Below are 18841 nucleotides of genomic sequence, written 5' to 3'. Positions count from 1 at the left end.
CTCTTGCTTTGTTCTCCTGGCTGTCTCAGGAAGCAGAAGTGGAAACATTTGAGATGATGGCAGCTCTGCTTTCTTTGTAGAGTTAATTAGCTGGTGAAGACTGAGTTCTCCCACAGAGAGGAAGCTCGGGTTATCAAAGTATTATTAATTGATGCATCTGGAGAAAGAGAGAAGCAGCCCCATCTGGATAGAGCTTGGATGCTTTTAGCGCCAGAATGGAAGAAAGGCCTTTCCTTAAAGTACAGTAAGAAAAGCCTGGTTCAGCTAAACAGTGAGGGGTAGTAGAATCTAACTCACACTCAACCCTACTTAACACCTTCTATTCTTAAGTATTTATTAAGCCTGGTACAAGTGACAAATACCACATGTGATCTGTTGTCACCAAAACTCATTAAGACAAATAATATTGAATAAGATCACACAGGATGGCTTGTTGTGGGAACTACTTACTACTTCAGGCCGGGTGCCATGGCTCATGTCTGTAATCCCAGCGCTTTTGGTGGCTGAGGCAGGTGGGTCACCTGAGGCAAGGAGTTCAAGACCAGCCTGGCCAACATGGCGAAACGCCATCTCTACTAAAAATACAAAAAATAGCTGGGCGTGGTGGTGGGTGCCTGTAATCCCTGCTCCTCAGGAAGCTGAGGCAGGAGAATCACTTCAACCCGGGAGGCGGAGGTTGCAGTGAGCCAAGATTGCACCACTGCACTCCAGCCTGGGCGACAGAGCAAGACTCCATCTCAAACAAACAAACAAACAAATAAACAAGCAAAAAAAAATACCACTTCAGCAGTCTCCAATAAAAATAGAATACAAGCCACATATAACTTTAAACTTTCTTTTTTTTTCTTTTAGAGACAGTTTTGCTTTTGTCGCCCAGGCTGGAGTGCAGTGGTGCGATCTCAGCTCACTGCAACCTCCACCTCCCAATTGGTTTCAAGCAATTCTCCTGCCTCAGCTTCCCAAGTAGCTGGGATTACAGGAGCCCACAACTACACCCGGCTGCTTTTTTGTATTTTTAGTAGGGACAGGGTTTTGCCATGTTGGCCAGGCTGGTCTCAAACTCCTGACCTCAGGTGATCCACCCACCTCTGCCTCCCAAAGTGCTGGGATTACAGGCATGAGCCACAGCGCCCAGCCAATAATTTTAAACTTTTTTGTAGCCACATTTAAAAAAGTAAAAAGAAACAAGCAAAGTTAATTTTAATAATATATATTATTTAACTCAGTGTGTCCAAAATATTACCATTTCAACATGTAATCCATATATTAAAATTATTGAAGTATTTTACTTTTTTTTTTTTTTGGTGTGAAGTCTTCAAAATCCAGCATATAGTTTACACTTAAAGTGTATCTCAGTTTTTTGTTTTTGTTTTGTTTTGTTTTGTTTTTTGAGATAGAATCTCGCTCTGTCACCCAGGCTAGAGTACAGTGGCACGATCTCAGCTCACTGCAAGCTCCGCCTCCCAGGTTCTCGCTATTCTACTGCCTCAGCCTCCTGAGTAGCTGGGACCACAGGCACCCGCCACCATGCCTGGCTAATTTTTTATATTTTTAGTAGAGACAGGATTTCACCGTGTTACCCAGGATGGTCTTGATCTCCTGACCTCGTGATCCGCCCACCTCGGCCTCCCGAAGTGCTGGGATTACAGGCGTGAGCCACCGTGCCTGGCCACATATCTCAGTTTTAAGTGTTTGAGGGTCCTATGTGGCTGGTGGCCCACTTATTGGGAAGCACAGCACCATCTCTTCTGAACAGAAGACTTCAGTCCTTGCTATTTATACAAACCCATTCTCTAGTTATGGCATCACACCTCATTTTCACAATGGATGATCTTTCTTCTGATTGAAAAAAAACTTTAGACAAGATACATTTAACAAAACTGGTTTGAGCAAAGAACAATTCATGAACTGGGCAACAGTCCAAAGCAGGAAAGGTTCAGACAGCTCTGTAGCTGTAGCAGCATGAGCAGTGAGCTTTTATAGGCTGGCATGGAAGTAACACAAAGAAAATCTATTTCATTGCTTACAGTAGAAAGATCTTAGTTGGAGGTTTATTGGCAGTTTCTGGTTGGTGAAGTTTTTAGTTTTGTTTTGTCGTTTACATCAGGCTTTGGTCTGCTTACGTAGAAAGTTAAAATGTTGGAGTCACCCCAGTCTAATGATTCCCCATTCCCAGATTTTTTTAACACTTCAAAACGTGTGACCAGTTAATTTTCTAGAGATTTCTTCAAAATTATAAGGTATTTCCTCCTGTTTGAAAGCTACAGGACTCAGAGCTGTAGGTGGTGGCTCATGCCTATAATCCCAGCACTTTGGGAGGCCAAGGCAGGCGGATCACTTCAGTTCAGGAGTTTGAGACCAGCCTGGTCAATAGGGCAAAACCCAGTCTCTACTAAAAATACAAAAATTAGCCATTCATGGAGGCATGCACCTGTAGTCCTAGCTACTAGGGAGGCTGAAGCATGAGAATGGCTCGAACCAGGGAGGTGGAGGTTGCAGTAAGCTGAATTGTGCCACTGCACTCTAGCCTGGGCAACAGAGTGAGACTCCATCTCAAAAAAATAATTAAATAAATAAAAGCCACAGGACTCAGTTTACAGATATTATTTTGTGCTGATGGGGTTCGGGATTTGCTACTCCAAAATATGGCTACCTTGACATATGGAATATTGTAGGCTGAAAGAATTTGAGAAAACCAAAGAAGCAGGAGGGTCACTTTCTGACTTTCTTTCACACTTCTCTTCTGAAGCATAAAACCTAGGAAGGATTTTCTGACCTTCCCCTGCAGCAGGTTATAAGACCCTTATTCAAGAGGTGCCCTCTCTACACCTGCAGGAAAGGAACATTCTTATCTTTGAGGATACAAAGACACAGAGAAGAATCTGAACAAATAGACCTTGCTGAGATCTCCCTAGTTTATTACCATCAAATCATCCCCCCTTTATCCAGTCATATTTCTCTATGACTGTCCATTCTTCACTAAACTTAGCATTAAATTATACTTAAAGTATTTCTTTGGGTTATTTTTTTATAAAGGCTCCATGTGTGTAAAACTTACTAAATAAATTTGTATGCTTTTTCTCTTATTAATCTGTCTTTTGTTATAGGGGCTTTAGCCATGAAGCTAACAATGGATGAGGAAAAGATGTTTTTGTTCCCCTACAGTGCAAAGGCAAGCTTGAATCTCAAATTTTAATGGAAAGGAACTGGGGAGAAGGAGAACATTTACCCAGTGTTTTTACTATGTGCCACATACCATGCTAGGCACTGCATTTACACTATTTCAGGTAATTCTTACATTCAGCTGAGCAACACATAGATTAACACCATTTTTCTGTTGGGAAAACTGAGGATATAAGAGGATAAATGCCTTGCCCAAGTACATATTACCAGTAACAGCTGGTGTTACCAGTAAAGGCCCTAATTTTCAGTATTACTGGTCCTTTTTACTGTAAGCATCATAAGGACAGAAGCCAACTCTACTGGCAGTACTTGGTAGATTTTCGTATCTCTGTCATTGAACAAGTCACATGGCATGTGTTACAATGTGCTCTTTTAGTTTTGCCATCTGTAGGTGGCTTGTGTTAATCAGTTCAATTAGACCCTGTGCCTTATCACAAAGACAGAGGGCTTTCTGTATTCGGGGGTTCTTGCCTTACTGTACTGGAAAAATTGAATCACTCATGGGCTTGGAGAATGAGGGCAAGGTTTTATTGAGTGGTCAAAGTAACTCTTAGCAGATGGACGGGAGCCAGAAGCAGGGTAGTCTTTCCCTGGAGTCACGCCCCTCAGTGGCCAGGTTCTCTTCCAACCACCCTTGACTGAACTCCACATTGTCCTGTTGTACATGACCTGCCAGTGTCTCTGGTGCCTGCCGGTGTGCTCTTCTGCCAGTGTGTTCCTCTTGACGTCCAACCACTTGTGCCTGTGCCCGCTAGGGTTTTGGGGTTTTCATGGGCACAGAATAGGGGTGTGGCAGGCCTGGGTGGTCTTGCAAAATGCAGCATTTGGGTATGAAAACAGAAACGCCTGTCCTCACTTAGGTCCGTGGGCACAGGCCTGAGGGTGGAGCCCTAACCAGGGACCATGCCCTTCTCTACCCAGCACTTTCCTGCCCCTCTCCTGTATCAAATGCAGGCCATGTGGTGTCCAAGCCTGTCTCACATTCTCATCAAAGTATGTGGCTCATTGGATGCAGCCCATCCCACTGCCCCCATCCCAGCCCACAACAGTATCAGCAAATCTCACTCAACCCAACACTGAAGCCACGTACACCTACTGATAGGGTAGGGCAGACAGGGAACCTTATTCACAGACAGAAGCCAAGGCATCTGCCCACTCTCTACCCTGGGAAGCCCCAGCCCCTCTCCTGTTAAACTCTTGTTCCCTCAGGTGACGCTGAGGGATGAGATTTTACTCAACATGCTGGAGCTGGCTCTTCCTCATGCCCAGCCTTAGAAGATCCCAGGGAGAAGGGGTGGCAGCTAGCAGCAATAAAATATGTTACTGGTGGAGGGTGTCCAGGCTCTTGGCATATTTTTTTTTGGAGACTGAGTGTCACTCTGTTCCCCAGGCTGTATGTAGTATAGTGGCGCGATCTCGGCTGACTGCAACCTCCACCTCCCTGGTTCAAGTGATTCTTCTGCCTCAGCCTCCCAAGTAACTGGGATTACAGGTGTGTGCCACCATGCCTGGCTAATTTTTGTATTTTTCGTAGAGACAGGGTTTCACCATGTTAGTCAGGCTGGTCTCGAACTCCTGACCTCATGATCCACCCACCTCAGCCTCCCAAAGTGCTGGGATTAAAGGCATGAACCATGATGGCCAGCCAGTTCTTGGCATCTTGAACAAAGAATTGGACAAAACGCACAGACAAATCAAGGAAAGAATGAAGCAACAAAAGCAGAGATTTTTTGAAAACGAAAGTATACTCCACAGAGTAGGAGCAGGCCAAGCACAGGGGCTCAAGAGCCAGTTACAGAATTTTCTGCCATTTAAATACCCTCTAGAGGTTTCTACTGGTTACTTGGTGTATGCCCTATGTAAATGAGGAGGATGAAATAAAGTTACAAACTCATTTACTTGGTGTATGCCCTCTGTAAATGGAAAGGATATTTCCTGTCATAGCTGAAATGTTTCCATTTGATTTAGTTCTAGGAAGTCAGCATGAATTGGCCTTATGTTCCCTGCCTCCAGATCCTATTCTCCTGCCTCAATACTACATTTTAAAAAGTGGTTGAAGAGAGCTCCTCATTGCAGAGGGAAGGCAGCAGTGCACAACAAGGGGCAATGGGCTAGTTAAGAAGAGAGTCAAGAAAAGGGTGAGGTGGAAAAAATAGTGGGGGGCCTGGAACCTGCAGTGTCCTGCAGTTGATCTGCAAAGTGAAGGAGGCAGAAGCTGACTCCCCTCTTCTGCCCCTCTCCCCCTGTCTGCTCACCCCCAAGGCTCACCTGCCCTTTCTTCCTCAGCTGGTAAAAAATGGTACCCTGATTTGTACTCTCTGCTTACTTTACCCTGATTTATTTCCCTTTCAAGAGTATAAGCTGAGGGCAGAGACTTGACTTTACTGGAGTTTATATCTTGCATCACACTTACCACAGTGCTTTGCACATAGTAGGCAATCCACACTATTTGGTGAATTTAGTGATGAAGATCTGGGGTGCCCTGTGAATTTAAGATTGTAAAGGGGTTAAGAGTAAAAAGACAGAGAATATTGAGACATTTCGTTTGCATCTGAGAGAGAGGAGTGGGAGGAGGATACAGAGAGGAACCAAATTGGGACAAGAGGTACAAATAGGGTGCAGTCTGCAGACCCTTGAAAAGCCCCAGAGAAATCTGAGACCTAGCATTATCTCATTATCACATTAAAGAGCTCCAGCCTGAATGACTGCTTTTTCTTGACAGATACCTGTTTGATCTTACAAAAGACCATGGGGAGAGAAGTTTCCTCCAGCTTCCTGTGTAATTGCTCTGCATTTCAGAAAGAAAGCTGTGTAAATTACAAGAACAGAAATGAATGTGTAGTAATTAATTGCCCCAGATTCTCAAAAAAAAAAAAAAAAAAAAAAAGGCAACATAGTTTAAGTAACCATTTAGCCATTGGAAACATCCAAAGGCAGTTACTATCATCAAGGGAAATAAGGAAAGGTCCAAGCTGGTTTTCTGTGGGATGCACAGAATGTGGTAGAAAGAGCATGGGTTTAGGGATCGGAAGACCTGGGTTGACATTTTTTGCGGCACCACTGAGTAGCTTATGTGCTCTCAGTCTTAGGCAAGTCACCTAAACTCCTAAACTATGTTTGTTCCTCTGCAAAATGGGGATAATAATTCCCACCATTATAAATATTAAGAAACAGAAAGTGTGTGAAGAACTCAGTATAATGCCCGGATTATAGAAGGTGCCCTTACTGTGAAATCCCTTTATTCTATATATGTCCAAAATGGTGGCAGTACCTGGTGGGCCAGCTGCTTATTAATTTGCTAGCGGGTTGACATCCTAGATTTGTTTTCAGAGGAAATGCAATAAATAATTTACGGTTCACAGTGTCCACAGAGAAAACTGGTAGGATTGCGTATCTTCGTAAAATATTGAGGAAGGGAGGCACCTAGAGCCGGTCAAGCAAATTAGGAGGCTCAAACTGAAAAGGAAAACATTGGCATGGTTTCTCTCCTCACTAGGACTTGGTACTCCACTTGTTCACTAGTCTATGAAGTGAGAACTGGTGGGTACAAAAAGAGCTCCAGTGGCCCCCATTTCTGCTGCTTTCTGTTAGCCCCTGGTCCATAGCTCCATTAGTACATAATCGCATTGTATTACCACAGCCACCCAGCTTTATGAGTCGTCTGGACTTAGTTCACTTTCTTCTGCTAGACCACGGGTTAGCCTAGGCACTTTTTAAAAAACTTTTCTTATCTTCCTAAGGGAAATCCCAGGAATCTAGAAGCTTCTGTGTAGTATGTAAATTACAGAGAAAGACTGCCGTTTTCCAACTGAAATATGACCCCTTTTAGTGCTGTGATGGGGTCACGGGATGTTCATTTCCTTGTGTCTTTAAGGGATAGCCGCAAAGTTAACAGAGCTACTTTCAGAGGAGCCATTAGGAAGGCAAGGGAGGGCCGGGCGCGGTGGTTCACGCCTGTAATCCCAGCACTTTGGGAGGCTTCAGGCGGCGGATCACAAGGTCATCAGGAGATTGACACGGTGAAACCTCCTCTCTCTATGTAACAGCAAAATAGCCGGCGTGGCGCTTCAGTCCCAGTTACTGGAGGCCGAGGCAGGAGAAGGAACTCCGGGGAGGTGAGTTAGTGAGCTGAGATTGCACTCCAGCCTGGGCACAGCCAGATACTTGTTCAAAAAAAGGAAGGCAAGGGAGGGCTAAGGCTCTGACCCACATTTCATTTTTGTAAGGGTCTGCCATCTTCTTGCTGAGTCGTTCCTTTTTTTTGAGACAGAGTCTGGCTTTGTTGCCCAGGCTGGAGTGCCAATGCACAATCTCACCTCGCCAACGCCAACCTCACCTCCCAGGTTCAAGTTATTCTCCTGCCTCCACCTCCTGAGTAGCTGGGATTACAGGCACCCTCCCCTACTCCCAGCTAATTTTTGTACTTTTAGTAGAGATGGGGTTTCACCATGATGGCCAGGCTGGTCTAGAACTCCTAACCTCAGGTGATCTGCCTGCCTCGGCGTCCCAAAGTGCTGAAAGTGCTGGGATTACAGGCATGAGCCACTGTGCCTGGCCTTATTCCTTTATTTTCTTTTTTCTTTATTTTTTTTCTTCTTTGTTAATCTCAGCCTCTCATGGCAGCTCTCTAACTGTTGGTCTTTGAGGGGGAGTTCTTGTTCCTCTATTCTAGTAGAGTGGCTCCGAGTTTATGGAATCAGCTTTCTTTGATTTGCTGTTGTTCCTCTAGAAGTTGTGTGCTTACCAGAGCTGCTTTAAGAAGAATGTTTGATTTTCTAGTAATAGTCTTGAGTTGAGCAGTGGTGGCTTCATCCTTGTTTTGCATTTCTACACATTACTCATGCAGTGATACTTCTTCACCTTAGACACTTTGGTCTTTGAGTGGTTGAGCTCAGAATTGTAGCTTTGACAGTCTATAGCCAAAATTCTACAGTTTGTCACATAATTAAAATGCCTGTGCTCTTTTGCCCTCAATTAATATATCAACGGGCCTGCTTAACAATGAAATGTATCCAGTTTCTGTATTTATTATCTGAAATCGTGAACAAGGTAGGTGGGTAGCCCTGGTGATCCTAATAGTAGACCAGCATTTGTTTTGGGAAGGGAAGGCAGACTAGGATGGGAAGGGGTAATCAGGCTGCAAACCCAAGTCCTGTGCCCTATAGGAGAGGAAATTGTCTCCTTCTACCCATCTTAGGTGCATTGGCCGGGGCCCCAAAAGACAGGCAAACTTATTTAATATAAGTTTTATGTGATACAGGAGCCTTCATAAAGAAGACCTGAAGTGGTTAAACCTCACTATTTTCTCTTTTTTTTGGAGATGGAGTCTCGCTCTGTCACCCAGTCTGGAGTGGAGTGACGCTGCCTCGGCTCACTGCAACCTCCACCTTCCGGGTTCAAGCAATTCTCCTGCCTCAGCCTCCTGAGTAGCTGGGACTACAGACACATGCCACCCACACCCAGCTAATTTTTTCTTTTTTTTCTTTTTGGATTTTAGTAGAGACGAGGTTTCACCGTGTTGCCCAGGCTTGTTTCAAACTCCTGAGCTCAGGCAATCCGCCCGCCTCAGCCTCCCAAAGTGTCGGGATTACAGGCGTGAGCCACCGCACCTGGCCCTGAGTATTTTTTAATAGTAGGTTTGATGAAGAGCAGAAAATTGTGGAGAAATATGATAGGGCAGAAAAGGAATGATCTAATGGTAATAAACTGAGGGAAACTTAGCAAGCCCTGTTCAGATTCTTCTTGCCATCTCTGTGTCTTCAAAGATAAGAATGTTATTTCTTCCACATGCAGGTGGGCACCTCCCACATTAGAGTCTTTTGACCTGCTTCAGGGGAAGGTCGGCAAATCCTTTTTAGGTTTTATGATCTGCTTCAGGAGGTTGGGGAGGGTGGGTGGCAGTCAGAGTGACCTTTCTGCTTCTGTAGTTTTCTCAAATTCTTTTGGTGTGAAATATTCAGTACCTCAAGGTGACATTTTGGGGTAGCATTTCTCAAACCCCATCATCCCCAGGTAAGTTCTGGGCACCAACTAATATCTCAATGATGGAAGTTTGCTAAAGGCTTAAAGCCAATAGCCACACTGTCACTTGAAGGTAAGCGGACTTGTCTTTGATCTTGAATAACATGACTTTCCCTGCTAAAGCACCTGATCCTTTTCTGGACAGTACCTGGCCCATGCCCACGTTGGTGTTCAGCGCTCTCTTCCCCTGGGTTGAGGAGCTTGCCTCTGCTCTTTCTTCTTGCCCTCCCTCATTCGTTCCCTTACCCCTGGAAACGGTATTGCTGCTTCCCATCTGAGTCTGCTTATGCAATCAAGACTCGACATAGACCATGGTGTATTCCTTTCTCTCCCTATCTTTCCCCTCTGTTCATCTATTTCTTCCTAAGCAATTCAAATGACAACCTCTTCCTACAATGGCAGCCTGTCTGGTAGATACTGTTGTAAAACAATATAGATCTTTTTCTTCTTCACTCAGAAAAACGAATGTCTTTTGTGGTCAAAAGAAAATTAGTAGCAGCTAAAAGTGGAATTTTAATGACAAAACAACCTAATTGTTATTCAGCTTTAACTTTCCATCCTACCTCCTCTTCCACAAATTCCTATTAATTCATCAGCTAAATAATATGGCTTCTGCTAAAGATTCTGACATCTAATTCTCTGCCTGTGCAGGTTTATTGCCAGGGTGAAAAATACTTTGTCTTTATATTTTCATTTTTAAAAACAAGCATAATGAAAATATAAAATATCGTTTAGGATTTATCTAAGAAGATTTGGCAGCTTCTTTGAGAAATGTTGAGATAAAGAAATATGTATCAAATTTAGAAGTTGTCTCTCCTAGCCTTAAGTCATTATTTCAATACATATGAGCTGATTAGATGGGGAGAAGATCTCTCTATCTATAGTTTAACTGTGATCCATGTCCACTTATTTATTTTAAAAAGTTTAACATAAAGAGTAATTTTTGAGACAACAAAGGATTAGGAAGTAGTCATGTAACTGTGTAAATTGTGATGGTTATTATCCTTGAAATAGGTTGGGTTTACAACGCTCATGCCTGACTGGCTACCTACTGTAACAGGAGGATACAATCCCTTTGAAAGAGGACTAAAGGAGCAAGAACAAGAGAAATAGAACACTTTGGTAGTCCCAGATTGGTGTCATAGCTCTCATTCACTTATGATATGATAAATTTTGGTTAATGTAATCCAGTCCTGCATTCACTTGTTATGTCCAAATTATAAATGTATTTCTGTGGCTGAGTGATACATAAACAATGCTTAACGTCTTGTCTGGGTTTAGGGAGACTGAAGAAACCCTCCTGGATCCCTTAAGCTGCTGGTAGTGTAAAATCCTATTACTTGTCTGTGTATAATAACTATATGAATCACCACTCAGTAAGAGATGTTGGTCTCTTACATCAAGTTTTCCCTTTGGAATCCTAGCCTTTAAAACACACACACACACACCCCTCACCTCAGAATTTCCCTTTCCTTTTTTCCCTCACAGTTCCCCACCCCCATACAGAAAAAAAAAAAAGGAAAGAAAAGAAAAATAAGAAAGAAAAGAAAAGAAAAAAGAAAAATAAAAAGCACAGGAGACATGACTCCTGGGTCTCTCTCACTTAACCGTCAACTTCCAAACAGGATGTAAGTACCATAGTGAATATCTCTCTAGACTAATTAGTTTTGTTGGCTCCTTTCAAATGGTTGTCTTTATGTTCACATACCATTCTTATTGGGCAGGAGTCCAGCAGGAAACATTTGACCCACTCAAAATTCTGAAGAGAATTTAATAAAGGGTCGATGTACAGAGGTATGGGCAAGGTTAAGGAAACCAACAAAGGATGCTGAGGTCCCTGGGGCCTAGCCACAGCAGGAAGCTGAAGGATGAAGAGAAGCAAACAGTATATTTTTAAAAAGCAGTAGGGTCTTTTCAACAGATGATGTTGGGACCACTGGATATCCACAGGTAAAAGAATGAAATTGCACCCTTATCTCACACCATGTATAAAAATCGACTCAAAATGGATTAAAAACTTGGCCAGGCATGGTGGCTCATGCCTGTAATCCCAGCACTTTGCAGGGCCAGGGCAGGTGGATCACCTGAGGTCAGGAGTTTGGGCTCAGCCTGGCCAACATGGTGAAACCCCGTATCTACTAAAAATACAAAAAGTATCTGGGTGCAGTGGCACACGCCCATAGTCCCAGCTGCTCGGGAGGCTGAGGCAGGAGAATCGCTTGAACCTGGGAGCAGAGGTTGCAGTGAGCCCCAGATCGCACCACCGCACTCCAGCCTGGGTGACAGAGCAAGACTCCATCTCAAAAAAAAAAAAAAAATAGCGATTAAAAACTTAAACATGAGACTTCAAACTGTAAAACTACTAGAAGAAAGCACAGGAAAAAAATGATTCTTAATGTTGATCTTGGTGTAAGCCAAAAATAAAACTCTAAGCTCTCCCCCTGATCCCCAACTGACTGAATGACTACTCTCTCAGCCAAGGACATTCCAAAGTAAACCTGAAAAACTAGTTCAGGCCATGGGGGATCAGACATTATACCCTCCTCCCTTTAGAATACAAACACAGCTGACCAACATTAACATTAAAACAGAGATCTTAAGACTGACAAAACAGACTCTTGTAACAATAAGATACTGAATTCCAACCTGACTCTAGTATACCATCACATGACAGGTAGCAGGCCCTGAAAGAAATCAAAGTGTTTTACCCCAAAATATATTTCTTTGACATATTTTGAAATGGCCCTGCAAAACTGTTTCTTGCAGGGAAAATTTACATTCTGGAGAGAATCCCCTTCCATTTCCAGTTCACTTCCTGATCCAGGAGAGAACTAACTAAGAGTCTGGCACCTTTTTAGGTCTGATAAGAGACATTTACCATCCATCCTCTCTGAAGCCTGCTACCTGGAGGCTTCATCTACATAATAAAAACTATGGTCTCCACAACCCTTTATCTCAACCCAGACACTCCTTTCTATTGATTCTAGGTCTTTAGATAATTACTTAACTCTTTCAACCAATTGTCAATCAGAAAATCTTTGAATCCACTTATGACCTTGAAGCCTGCACTTTGAGTTGTTCCATCTTTTCAGACTGAACACCTTACATATATTGATTGATGTCTGATTGAAACTTCTGTCCCCCTAAAATGTATAAAATCAAGCTGTAACCAACCACCTTGGGTACATGTTCTCAGACCCTCCTGGAGAATGTGTCATGGGCCTTGGTGACTTATATTTGACTCAGATATTAAACCTTTTTAAATATTTTACAGTTTGACTCTTTGACTCTTTGTTGACACTGGTCTTGGCAACAATTTTTTGGATATGACAGAAAAGCACAGGCAACAAAAGCAAGGATAAACAAGTGGCATTGCATCAAAATGAAAAGCTTCTGCACCACAAAGGAAACAATCAACAGAGTGAATGAGAGAAAATGTTTGCAAACCACATATCTAATAAGGTGATAACATCCAAAATATACAAGGAACTCGTATAACTCAATAGCAAAGAACACAAATAACCTAATTAAAAAAGGAGCAAAGGACCTGGGTAGATATTTTTTCAAAGAGGACATACAAATGGCCATAGGTATATGAAAAGATGATCAACATCACTATCAAGGGAAACAGGGGTTGGTGAGTGATACGGTTTGGCTCCATTTCCCCACCAAAATCTCATGTTGAATTGTGATCCACAGTGTTGAAGGTGGAGCCTGGTGGGAGGTGATTTGATCATGGGGGTGGTTTCTAATGGTTTGGCACCATCTCCCTAGTGCTGTCTCATGATAGAGTTCTTGTGAGATCTGGTTTTTTACAAGTGTGTAACACATTCCCCTTTGCTCTCTCTCATGCCAGCCACGTGCTTACTTCCCCTTCAGCCTCCACTATGATTGTCAGTTTCCTGAGGCCTCCTCAGAAACAGAAGCCTGTACAACCCACAGAACTGGGAGCCAATTAAGCCTCTCTTCTTTATAAGTTACCCAGTCTCAGGTATGTCTTTATAGCATTGTGAGAATGGATTAATACAGTGAGGATGTGGAGAAAATTGAACCCTTGTACACCATTGGTAGGAATGTAAATTGATACAGTCATTATGAAAAACAGTATAGGATTTTCTTAAATTAAAAATAGAGCTATCCTGTGATCTGGCAGCTCCACTGTGGGCACATAGCCAAAGGAAATGAAATCAGAATTTTGAAGGAATAGCTACATTGCTATGTTCATTGTAACATTATTCACAATAACCAAGATATAAAAACAACCTAAATGCCCATTGGCAGTTGGATGTGTAAAGAAAATGTCAGATACATGTGTGTGTATATATATGTGTGTGTGTGTGTGTGTATGTGTATGTATATAACATTGTGTGTGTGTGTGTGTGTGTGTGTTTTGAGATGGAGTCTTGCTCTGTCACGCAGGCTGGAGTGCAGTGATAAGATCTTGGCTGACTGCAGTCTCCACCTCCTGGGTTCAAGCAATTCTCCTGCCTCAGCCTCCTGAGTAGCTGGGACTACAGGTGTGCACCACCACACCTGGCTAATTGTTGTATTTTAAGTAGAGATGGGGTTATGCCATGTTGACCAGGCTGGCCTCAAACTCCTGACCTCAGGTGATCTGCCCACCTTGGCCTCCCAAAGTGCTGGATTACAGGAATGAGCCACCAGTCCTGGACAGTATAAAACATTGTTGATTTTGATGTTTGATGCACATAAGTTTTCCATTTTGATATCATCTTGCTACTTGTCATCTTTGCTTTTGTTTCCTGTACTTTTATGTCATATCCAATCATATGTATTATATATATACACATATACATATATATACAACAAACATCTATATAAAATGAAATATTATTCATTCTTAAAAGGGAAAGAAATCCTGTCATTTGCAACAACATGGATGAAACTGGAAGACATTATGCTAAGTGAAGTAAGCCAAATACTGAAAGGCAAATAGTGCATGATCTCATTTATATGTAGAATCTTTAAAAAGTGAAACTCATAGCAACAGAGAGTAGAATGGTGGTTCCTAGGGGCCTGAGAGAGGATGAAATAAGGAGATTTTAGTAAAGGGTACGAAGTTTCAGATATGCAAAATGACTAAGTTCTGGAGACCTAGTGTACAGCATAGTGACTATAATGAACAATACAGTATTGTATTGTATACTAAAATTTGCTAGTAGAGTAGATCTTAAGTGTTCTCACCACACACGCACACACACATACGAAAGAAAATGATAACTATACAAGCCAATGATATGTTAATCAGCTTGATTGTAGTGATCATTTTACAATGTGTACTTATATCAAAACATCAGATTGTATACCTTAAATATATAAAATTTTTATTTGTCAATTATACCTCAGTGAAGCTGAAGAAAAAGAGGGGAAAGGCTTAATGATATTGGATTTGGCAATGACTTTTTGGACATGACAGCAAAAGCATAGGCAACAGAAGTAAAAATAGATAAACTGGACTACATCAAAATTAAAAACTTCTTTGCATCAGAAGTCACAATCAACAAAGTGAAAACACAACCCATAGAATGGGAGAGAAAACTACTTGCCAACCATGGATCTGATAAGAGGTTAATATCCAAAATATATAAAGAACTCCTGGCTGGGTGTGGTGGCTCACGCCTGTAATCCCAGCACTTTGGGAGGCTGAGGTGGGCGGATCACAAGGTCAGGAGTTTGAGACCAGCCTGACCAACATGGTGAAACCCCGTCTCTACTAAAAATACAAAAATTAGCTGGGCATGGTGGTGCACGCCTGTAATCCTAGCTACTCAGGAGGCTGAGGCTGGAGAATTGCTTGAACCCAGGAGGTGGAGGTTGCAGTGAGCCAAGATCTTGACATTGCACTCCAGCCTGGATGACAGAGTGAAACTCCATCTCAAAAACACAAACAAACAAAAAGACAAAACAAAACAAAAACTCCTACAGCTCAATAATAACAAAACAAATAACCCAATTTAAAAATGGGCAAAGGACTTGAATAGACATTACCCCAAAGAAGATATACAAATGTCAAACAAGCACATGAAAATATGAAAAGATGGTTAACATCATCAATAATTAGGGAAATGTAAATGGAAACCACAATGAGAAATAATCTTGCACCCTTTAGGATGGCTGCTATAAATGTAAATGGAAACCACAATGAGAAATAATCTTGCACCCTTTAGGATGGCTGCTATAAAAAACAGAAAATAAGTGTTGATGAGAATGTAGCAAAATTGAAACCCTTGTGCAGTGTTGGTAAGAATGTAAAATGGTGCAACCAGTGTGAAAAACTATATGGCATTTTCTAAAGCCAGTGTATTACCATATGATCTAGCAGCTTGACTTATTGGTATATACCTCAGATAATTGAAAGAAGGTTCTTGAAGGGATATTTGGACACCCAAGTTCATGGCAATATTATTCATAATAGCCAAAAGGTGGAAGCAACCTAAGCGTCCATTGACAGAGGAGTGGGCAAGCAAAATGTGCTCTATCCATACAATGGAATATTATTCAGCCTTAAAAAGGAAGGAAATTCAGACAGAGGCTACAACATAGATGAACGTTAACCGTGTTATGCAAAGTGAAATAAGCCAGTAACAAAAAGGCACATACTGTATGATTCCACTTATATGAGGTATTTCGAGTAGTCAAATTCATAGACGCAGAAAGTAAAATGGTGTTTGCCAGGCAACAGGGGAGAAAGAAATAGGGAGTTATCGTTTAGTAGCAATGGACTTTCAATTTTGGAAGGTGAAAGATCTCGAGACAGGTGGATTGCACTGCAATGTGAAAGTATTTAATGCCAGTGTGCTATACACTTAGACATAGTTAAAAGGTAAATTTTATGTTATGTGTATTTTACCACAATGTTTTTAAAGGCTGTAGTATTAAGAGAAACTCAATACCTAAAGAGTTAAAATCAAATTTCTCTAAAATGGTTTTTCTTCAAAAGAATTTTGTAGAAGTCCATGAATCACTTTCAGAATGAGTTTCCAGTCAAGACGGACTTTTGAGTAGCTTGATTTGCTCAGGAATGAAAGTCAGAACATGACAAAGTGAGAACTTCTTGAGGACGCCTCAATAATGAATGATTTTGAAAAATGCACTATGTCTCAATTTATTTATGATGGAAATACCAAGCCTACTCAAAGCTGTTTGTATGTGCAAGACTGTATATGTATCAGTAAATAATTCAAACACGAAATCACTCACCTTGATATCTAAAGGCAATGAGGGACAAAGGTCAGGCTTCTGTCTTATTCCTCACAAGGCAATGGATTTTTGTCCTCCAGAAATACATGTTGCTGATGTCCTACGCCTCACCAGAAGGCCCTGTGTGAAATGACTCAGGGTGTGATTCTCTTTTTATGATACTCTTTCCATTTTAAACATTTAAAGTTTGATTTGAAGGGGAAGGAATTTCAAAGCCACTTCTTGTCTACTTGTACTTTTTCATTCAAGTGTGGCTCTTTTCACTATTATTATCATATTATTTCTATGTGCATCCTAGACTTTGTAGTATTCTTAATGGTTTGCATCGTCACAAACTTTAAGGAAGGCTGGAGCACTTTGCAGACAGTGGTGCACAAAATGGGCGAGGATGTTCATGCAGAGCACCCATGAGGCCCACCTGGCTGGATGGGAAGGCTGGTACAGCAACATTCAAAGATGTAAGGTTTGTTCTTTCCCTTTAAGATATTCTAAAGGACTTTCTGTTTGCTGTGGTTTGAACATCTCCTCCAAAACACATGCTGAAACTTGGTGGCCATTGTGAGGTGTCAAGAGGTGGGGCCTTTGGGAGGTGGTTGGGCCATGAGGACTCTGTCTTCATGAATGGATTATGTGTTTTTCATGGGAGTGGGTTAGTTATTTTGGGAATTTGGCCCCCTTTCGTCTCTGTCTTGTGCCCTCTCACCCTCTCTTGCCCTTCTGCCTTCTGCCCTTTTACTGTGAGATGACCCTTGCCAGATGTGGCATCACGCTCTTGAACTTCCCAGCCTCCAGCACGGTAAGAAATAAAATACTTTTCCTTATAAATTACTGTCTTTGATATTCTGTTATAGCAGCAGAAAAAAGACTAAGACACTGTTCTTTACTTAGAAACTTCTCTAAGTGTTACATGCTGTGATAGTTAATTTTGTCAATTTGAGTGGGATATGAGGTGCCTAGATATTTGGTCAAGTTTTATTCTGGGTGTGTCCGTTAGGGTGTTTCTAGATGAGATTAACATACAAATGGGCGGACTGAGGAAAGCAGATTGCCCTCCCTAATGTGGTGTGCTTCATCCGGTTAATTAAAGACCTGAATAGAACAAAAAAGCTGAATAGGAGGAAACTTTGTCTGCCTGGCTTCCTGAGCTGAGACTTTGGTCCTCCCCTGCCTTCAGACTGGCATTTACACCATTAGTTCTCCTGGTTCTCAGGTGCTTGGACTTGTACTGGAATTTTACCACCTGCTCTTCTGAGTCTCCAGCTTGCAAACTGAAGATCATGGAATTCTTAATCCTCATAATTGCATGAGTCAATTCCTTATAATATGTATGTATATATCTATAGCCTATTCTATTCATTCTGTTTCTCTGAAGAAACATCTTCCATCCTATTGGTTCTCTTTCTCTAGAGAACCTTGACTATGAATACACTTGCACTGTGGGAAAGATTTGCAGCTTCTTTTTTGGCCTTTATAGCAGCAAAGATTTGTTTAATACGGAAGATAGTACTCACAGTAGCAAAGACTAATATGAAACTAATCACTTCAGTGAGAGTCAGAAAATAAAGTCTTTTACTAACCAGTTGAGTGAGACTGTAGGCATCTCACATCCTATATACATCCAGGTACTGTATGTATAAGTTAACTTTTACTGCCTTTCAAACTATCCCAAATATTAGTGGCTTAAAATAGCCATTGATTTGGCTTATGATTCTTTTGGTTGCCTGAGCAGTTCTTCTGGCCTGAGTCATCTCGACTGATTTTTACTGTGCTCCCTCATAAATCAGTTGGCAAGGCAGCTGGTACCAAATAATCTGGGCTAGCTTCATTCTCATGTCTGGCAATGGGATATGGTTGGCCAGGCCCACAAGGGAAAGTGGCCCCAGCATCTCTTGTTATCCCACAGGCTAGCCTAAGCTTCTTCACAGGGTGGTCACAGCATTCCCAAGAGCAACAAGAACGAGTAGCCAATGGCCAAGCATTTGTACCACATTTGCTACTGTTTTTTGGCCAAAGCAAGTTTCATGGTCAAGCCCAGATTCAAGGGGTAGAGAAATAGACTCCACCTCTTAATTGGAGAACTACAAAAGTCACCTTGCAAGGGTTGTGCGTGCAGGGATGGGAAGAATTGGTAGCTGTCTTCACAATCTAGCATGCTGAATCAGCCAATTTTATACTCATCTCCTTTAACTTTTCCTGTGACCTTGGAAGGTAGGCATTCGGGCTAGTTTGGATTAGATCTCAGGTCTGACTCTAAATGAGTCCTGTTAGCCCCTCTGAATGCTAGTTTGTGTCTTTTTAGTTCTTTGGAGGCTGCATAGTCTAGGCACTCCTCTCTGAGACAAGCATCCTGATCATTTCATTCCAAACACTCATCTGCACAGATGTCATTTCACTTAGGAGGAACGAAGTGGCAGAT

General features: G+C 42.0%; 2 long non-coding RNA genes across 2 annotated transcripts; one reads left to right on the top strand and one right to left on the bottom strand.

Annotated features, from left to right (window-relative positions):
* The first annotated feature begins 1582 nt into the window (after positions 1 to 1582).
* Positions 1583 to 6070, top strand: LOC108585170. The gene is made up of 2 exons (XR_001901225.3): positions 1583 to 3287; positions 5152 to 6070. It is a non-coding gene; the product is annotated as an uncharacterized LOC108585170 (long non-coding RNA).
* LOC103883260 lies at positions 5577 to 16926 on the bottom strand. The gene is made up of 4 exons (XR_001901223.3): positions 16844 to 16926; positions 16426 to 16545; positions 5910 to 5990; positions 5577 to 5665 (listed from the first exon to the last, which is right to left on the bottom strand). It is a non-coding gene; the product is annotated as an uncharacterized LOC103883260 (long non-coding RNA).
* Between the last annotated feature and the right edge of the window lie 1915 nt (positions 16927 to 18841).

Source organism: Papio anubis, chromosome 4 (genome assembly GCF_008728515.1).
Source record: "Papio anubis isolate 15944 chromosome 4, Panubis1.0, whole genome shotgun sequence".
In the NCBI taxonomy this organism is placed as follows: Eukaryota; Metazoa; Chordata; class Mammalia; order Primates; family Cercopithecidae; genus Papio; species Papio anubis.
The sequence above is the reverse complement of the archived record's forward strand: the minus strand, read 5'-3'. Positions and strand labels throughout refer to the sequence as shown.